Genomic DNA, 6,285 nt, shown 5'->3' with positions numbered 1-6,285 from the left:
GCGGGCAGGCGGGCGGCGAGGGGGCTCTCTCTGCCTATCCATTAAAACGATTGTTCCATGTGGCCGCTCCGTCTGGTTGTGGTGCTCATTGCCGTGGGGGACGGGGCTCCCTGAAACGCCGCCGGGGAGGGACACCGGGGGAGGGACGTGGGGCGGGAGCACCGAATCGCGGCGCCGGGCCGGGAGAACGTCGGAGAGAGGTCACCCGGACCTCGGCGGCGAGCCCAGAGGGGATGCCATCGCAGGTAAGACCACGGTGAGTAGATGGGGAGGGCATGGGGGGCAGCTCTGCCCTATTCGCCACGCACAGCATCCCACCCGGCCACTCGGCGCCCCAAAAGCGCTCCGCGCAGCCCTCGTCCCCGGCGGCACGACATTGCAGGGGATGCTCACGGAGCGGCAGATGCGAGTCCCGTGGGATGGAGCGATGGAGCGATGCCAGGCGGGTGTAGGAAACCGGGTGCCCCCGGGCAAAGCTGCACACGGACGAAGGTGCAACTCGCCGTCCGTGCCGGCGGAGGACATGTCAAGATTTTCTGGGCTATCGTCTTGCTTTTTTGCTGACGCGCAGAACGTTTTTCGGTGGATTTGGTCCTCAGCCTCGACCGCAGGCTCTGGGGTGCCGGCTTCTTCAAGCCGGCCGGCACGGTTTTGTCGGATCGCAAGCCGATTGTGAGCCGTGCGTTAGCGACGGTGGGAACGTTTTGGGGTTGGTTGGTTGGTTTTTTTTCACGTGCACCCTACCGTGAGGTGGCGTAACCCGAGACGAGCTCGGAGAACAGGGAGAGGGACAAAGGGCTGGTCAGGAGTAGCCTGGCAGCGTGACACACAGAGACCGAGCGATACCGGCGCAGGGCGAGGGAAGAGCCGCGCTCCAAGGTTTTCGGCGCGTCCCAGGTAAGGGACAGGGTGGCGAGGATGCGGGGGCAGGACCGCCGGGCACGGGCAGTTTTGAGCATCCCGAGGTCGGGACGGCGCAGAAGGAGGCGTGTGGCCGGAGCCAGCCCTCCCAGTGCCCACAGTTTATAGGAGAAAGCGTCGCAGCCGGTTTTGTCTTTTGCGGCCGACGTACCTCCGCCTCTCCCAGGGGAAAAGACGGCGGAGGGCTCTGCGCAGGTCTTTGGCCTCCGGGTAGAGCCAGCCCGGCGGGAGAGGCGGCGCCCAGAGCCCGGCAGGACGCGGGGAGGGATCCCGCCGGCATCCAAGGAAGGGTACGGAGGCGACCGGGCTGTCGCCCTCACCTCCTCTCTGCAATTGTAAATTTTTAAGCGGTCTAGGTGAGCGATCGAGAAGAGTCCCACGCCAGAGTTTGCGGGACAAAGAGCAAGCTAAAGAGAGAGAGGCTGCTCGGACGGCTACGTATCTGTAGTATTTACAGAGGTACCGGTGTCTCTGGTTGCTGGGGAGGGACGGAGGTTCACGGCCTGAGACGCGCCCTCCATCCCTCTGGATGTAGCAGGCGAGGTCCTCATCCTTAGGCACGGGTCGGGATTGCCGAGGGTCACAGAGGAAGCCCACCGCGGCCAGGCTCGAGGCGGAACGGGGCCGCGTCGCCTTCTCGGTGCTCGGCCACGGTACAAAAGAGGAGGAGGATGCGGGCGAGGCAGCGGGACGTGCCATCAGCCAGGGCGTTCAGGCATCTGCACGCGCTCGTCTGCAGCAGAGGCAGGTCCATTGCCGGATACCCAGCAGAACCGGCACGGTAAAACAGAAAGCGTTAGCAAGGGGGGAGCACGCGCAAGAGGCGAGCGTGGCTTCGCGGTACCTGTGGTTATATTCTATCAGTCCTGGCTCCCTTATGGGTTTGGGTTTTTTTTGGTTTTTTTTTTTTTTTTTTGGAAGAGGCTCAGAGCAGAGAGGGTTTTTCGCGGCGCCCAGCCACGCCGCTCGACTCGCCGCCCGTATCTCGGAGGAAAGCTTCTCGTCCCCAGCGCGGATGGGAAAGGGAGCGTCGAGGCGGGGACGTAGCTCATCCCGCGCCCGAGGTCGGGAGGCCGTATTCCGGGCTCAGGCAGCCCGCAAAGACGCAGGGAAGCCACCACCCGGGCAGGACGGCTCAGCCCTCCCGGTCCCCTTTACTGGGGACGCTGCCGGGCTTTGGGAAGGACCTACCTTTGCGCAGGGCTCGCTCCCAGGGGACAGCCGAGCCGTCCCTGACGTGCGAGGTGGCAGTAGCCCGTAGCAGCGCCGGAACGGGGCCGTTTGCTAAGCCGCGGGCCGCACACGCGCCATCAGCGGCACGGCGGTTCGTTGCGGAGTTCAGGGATAAAGTCGGGACCGGGCTTTTCACGTACTCGTCGGGGTGCGCAAAGGGAGGTCCAGTCCCACCAAGGGGATCGTTCGAAGCGAGCGACGCTTCCGATGGGTCTGCAGTAGTCCTGCAGCCCCCGGTCCCCCCAGGTCAACCCAGGTGCCACCAGCGGCATTCCCATCCCGGGATGTACGGTCAAGAGACGTCCGCTTTGGGATTTCTCTAGGGAAACGCGGTCTTTGATCCGCCCGGTGGCCACACTAGCCGCGTAGGTAGCACGCGGCAACGAGGGGACCGGGCGGCCAGGGCAAGGGGGCAACGGAGCCACCCACCGGCTCGCGCTCGAGCCGGTCGGCGAGGCACGGATCGCGAAGCGTCCCGGCATCCAGTCCCACAGGAGGGGAGCTTGTGGAATGTTTTCTCCTGGTTGATGGAGCAGAGAAGTGCGGCACCTCCGGGAGAGCGGGAGTCGCGTTTTCAGGGGGCGGTCGTCGCCGCGCCTGGGAGCCGACGAGGGCCACGGCGCCTTCTCCTCCCGGTCTCGGCCGTCTTTGTCGTTCGACGAAGACATTTTGTGTTACGTGCTGTCGGGTCACGACAGGAGCACACCGTCTTTAGGCGCACGTTGTCTGCGGAGGCGTTCCTCGCGCGGGGGTAGGTTTAGTTGTCGTAGCGGGCGTCGTAACGAGACGACAGAGAAGACGCCGGGAACGTCTCAGTCGCCCGAAGGAGGCCCCCCCCCGACCACGCCGCTTCTGCCGAACATAGGTGAGCGGCGAGAGCGAAGGCGGTCCTTACCCCTCCGGGGCTCCATCAGCAGGTACGCGCTCATTGGCGGCCGGGGAAGGAGGCGGGAGGGATCGGGGACCCTTTGGAGAGACGCGACGCCGCTTCCCGGGGCGGGGGGGGACACGAGGGACGAGGCGAGGGATGGACCGAACGGCACCAGGGTCCGGGTCGCGGGGGCTCCGAGCGCTGCCGTCGGAGGGGGCGATCGAAAGAGGCTCCAACCGAAGCAACGGAGCCATCCCTGGGCGCGCGGGGTCCGCGAAGCAAAGCCCCGAAGGTACAAAGTTCGTCAAACTTTATTGGTACACTGCACAATCACAACCATCTCTTATTCTTGCCGAATTAGAAAAGGTTACAACTACAATGTAACATGCACAAATCTCAGGTAGTATAGCCACCCTTGGAATACAATGATCGACGGAAACTCAAGACCGGCCGTCGGCAGGAGAGACTTCCCCCCCTCCCCGGGAGCCGCGCTCCCTCTGCCCCGGGCGCCCGGGGCGTCCCCCCCACCCCAGCCCCGAGCATCCGAACGCGGCGGCGACGGGGTCTGTCGCCCGGCCGAGCCGCGGCGGGGCCGGTCTCGGACGGCCAACGCGTTCCACACAATGGCACGTTACACGGCACGAGAAAGTCTGACGCCGTCCCGGCGGACGAGGACAGGGGAGCAGACCCGGGGAGGAGAAGGACGGGGCGGGGGCCTCCTCAGCGCCGGGTCCGCCAGCCTCGGGGCGCGCCACGGTGTCTCGTCATCACCTCCGCTCTCTGCGACGCCTCCGGCCCCGCGTGACCGGGGCCAGTTTAGCGTTTCTGCTGCGGGGAGAGAGAAATCTGGGGCCGACCCAGCGAGGTCCGGGGGCAGCAGAGGGGGGCGGCGAGGCGGGCCGACGGCGTCGGGGCGAGGCGTCTCCCACGCCCAAGGGTACTTCCGGAGCTGGCACACGGGGTAGGATGCAGGCGGTGCCGTGCCAGCCGAAGACGGCGGCATCCCGGCTCTGCAAAGGTGCCCGTGGCCACGGGGTCGGACGGGGATCGCAGCCGGTACCGCCTTTCTGGGATGACGGCGGAGAAGAGGAGCAGCACCACAGGGACCGCGCGACGCGGACTCGCCCGGTCAGCGCCACGGCCAGCCCAGCAGGTAAGCCAGTGCGTCGGGCCGGCGCCGGCAAGGCCCCCGTCTCGGGGCCACGTGTTCGTTGCCGGTCAGTTGCGGTACACGTTGAACATCCAGGGTGCCGGGGGGGCGGGAGCGTCGACGGAGATTGCGGAGCTGTTGATTGTTTTTGGCGACAGCCTTGCGCCATGCGCCAGTCAGCGCAGGACCCGGGTGGCCCGTCAAGAGCGGGGACACGGCGGAACAGAGGACGGAGCGGCAGCACGTTGCGGCCTCGGGGTTGGGAATCGGTTTAGATCTCACGCGCCGCGGGCCATCGGCCCGGCTTCCTCACAGCCAGGGAAAGCGGGACGGCGGGGCGAGGAGCTCCGGGCAGCGGCAGAGTTTGCAAGGGAAAGACGGCACGTGCGCGGCCGAGGTTCTTCAGCCACCTCGTTTACGGAGGGAGAAGGAAAGGTCCCGGCAGGGGTAGGCGTTAGGTCGGGATCGAGGACCGTTTCTGTGTGCTCGCTCAGCGTGTTGCCGTGAAGTCGCGTCCCTGTTGCGGGTAGAGGGTCTGGCATCGTGCGTGACTTTTCAGGAGCGGGACAGGAGGGTCCGTCCCCGGACCCGCGGCCCCAGAGCCTTCCCGGGCGCCCACGCAGCGGCGGGAGGGCTCGGGGCCACCGCCACGTACCTGCCGAGGGAGGCAGGGCGGTCGCCGCAGCGGGCAGCGGGGAAGGGGGGGAGGAGCGTTCCAGGGTGGCCGGAGGAAGCAGAGGGTAGAGGAGGGGCTCATCCACCGCGGTGTTGAAGGTCTGTTGCGGCAGGGAGGATCGGCCGGCAGCGAGCTCGGGGAGAGGAGCCATCCTCGGCCCTGCCACGACGCGGCAGCGAACGGGCGGAGCCGGAGCCTCCTCCGCCGGCTCAAACACATCGGACTCTCCTCGGGCAGGAGCACGCGGCGGGCGTGAGGAAAGGCAGAGTGGGGACGTTGCAGCTCGGGGCCGGCTCTTGCATTTGTGCTGTCCTTGGGGAGGCAGAGACGCTTGGCTCAATGATACGGGGAGGCCAGGCCGAGAGAGGGACCGGGGACGTACGCCGCGGCCGAGGCAGGGCCCTCGAGGCGGGAAGCACGCCATCGCGTCCCCTCCGGGCGCGTGCAGGGGGACGGGAGCGCCGGAGCGGTAGGAAAGGGGGTTTGTCGCGTGGCGTTCGGCCGTGTAGTTCAGCGTCTCTGCCTCGTGTAGGTTGTGCTGTGCTTTTGATGTGCCGGGCGGAAAGCACTTTAGAAACGAGTCGGGGGGAACCCGCCCCATCGGCGCAGACAGCGCATCAGGGCGAGAGCCGCGGGGCGGGTCCCGGCGTTCGGGGGGCAGCAGCGGAGCGGGCCGGGGTCCGGAGCGAGGAGGGGGCGACGGCTCGGCAACCAGGACAGCCGTCGTCCCCGTGAGGGCTGCCGGCGGCCTCCAGGGCTCACGTTCCTGGGAGAGCAGCCTCGCACCCTCAGGAAGGCGAGGGGGTTTTGGGGAGGCGGGGCGTGACGGCAGTGGGGAGAAGACGTAGCGGGAGGTGCCTGGACCTTGAGGGATAACGATGAGCTGCGTCGGGCAATCTGCTCAGACAGGGCCGGGAGGGTCACAGTCGGGCCGCCCCACAGGGCCAGGCAACAGGTCGGGGCGATGTCGGGGGCACTTAGGGATGAGCTTTGGTGGCGACGACAGACATTCAGGACCAAGCGGGCTCAAGGCCGAGCCCGGGGGCTTCAGCCCAGGGGTCTTTTTGGGCATAGGCGGCTTAGCGAGACGACGAGACGGACATCCCCGGTGACGGCTCCACTCCCCGCGTGCGGCAGATGAGGCGGCCGGGGCAGGCGGCCGCGGGAAGCCCCGTCCGCGCCGGTCCGCATCCCCAGGGCGACGGTGGCGGGCGGCAGTCTGGTGGCACGTGGCGGGGTCTGTACAGCGCGTAACCGGCGGCGAGAACGATCCTGGCACGTGGGAGGCGGGGCCATCCTCGGACGCCGGGCGCCGCCGCCCATCCTCCGGCGCATCGCCCGTCCGACGGAGAGGAGTCCCCGGGCGGCGCGGCGGGCCAAGCCCGCGGCGGGGGAGAGGGGCGGCGGGGCCTCCCGGGACCCTCCGCTCCCTTA

This window comes from Rissa tridactyla, chromosome 17 (genome assembly GCF_028500815.1).
Source record: "Rissa tridactyla isolate bRisTri1 chromosome 17, bRisTri1.patW.cur.20221130, whole genome shotgun sequence".
NCBI classification, from domain to species: Eukaryota; Metazoa; Chordata; class Aves; order Charadriiformes; family Laridae; genus Rissa; species Rissa tridactyla.
The sequence above is the reverse complement of the archived record's forward strand: the minus strand, read 5'-3'. Positions refer to the sequence as shown.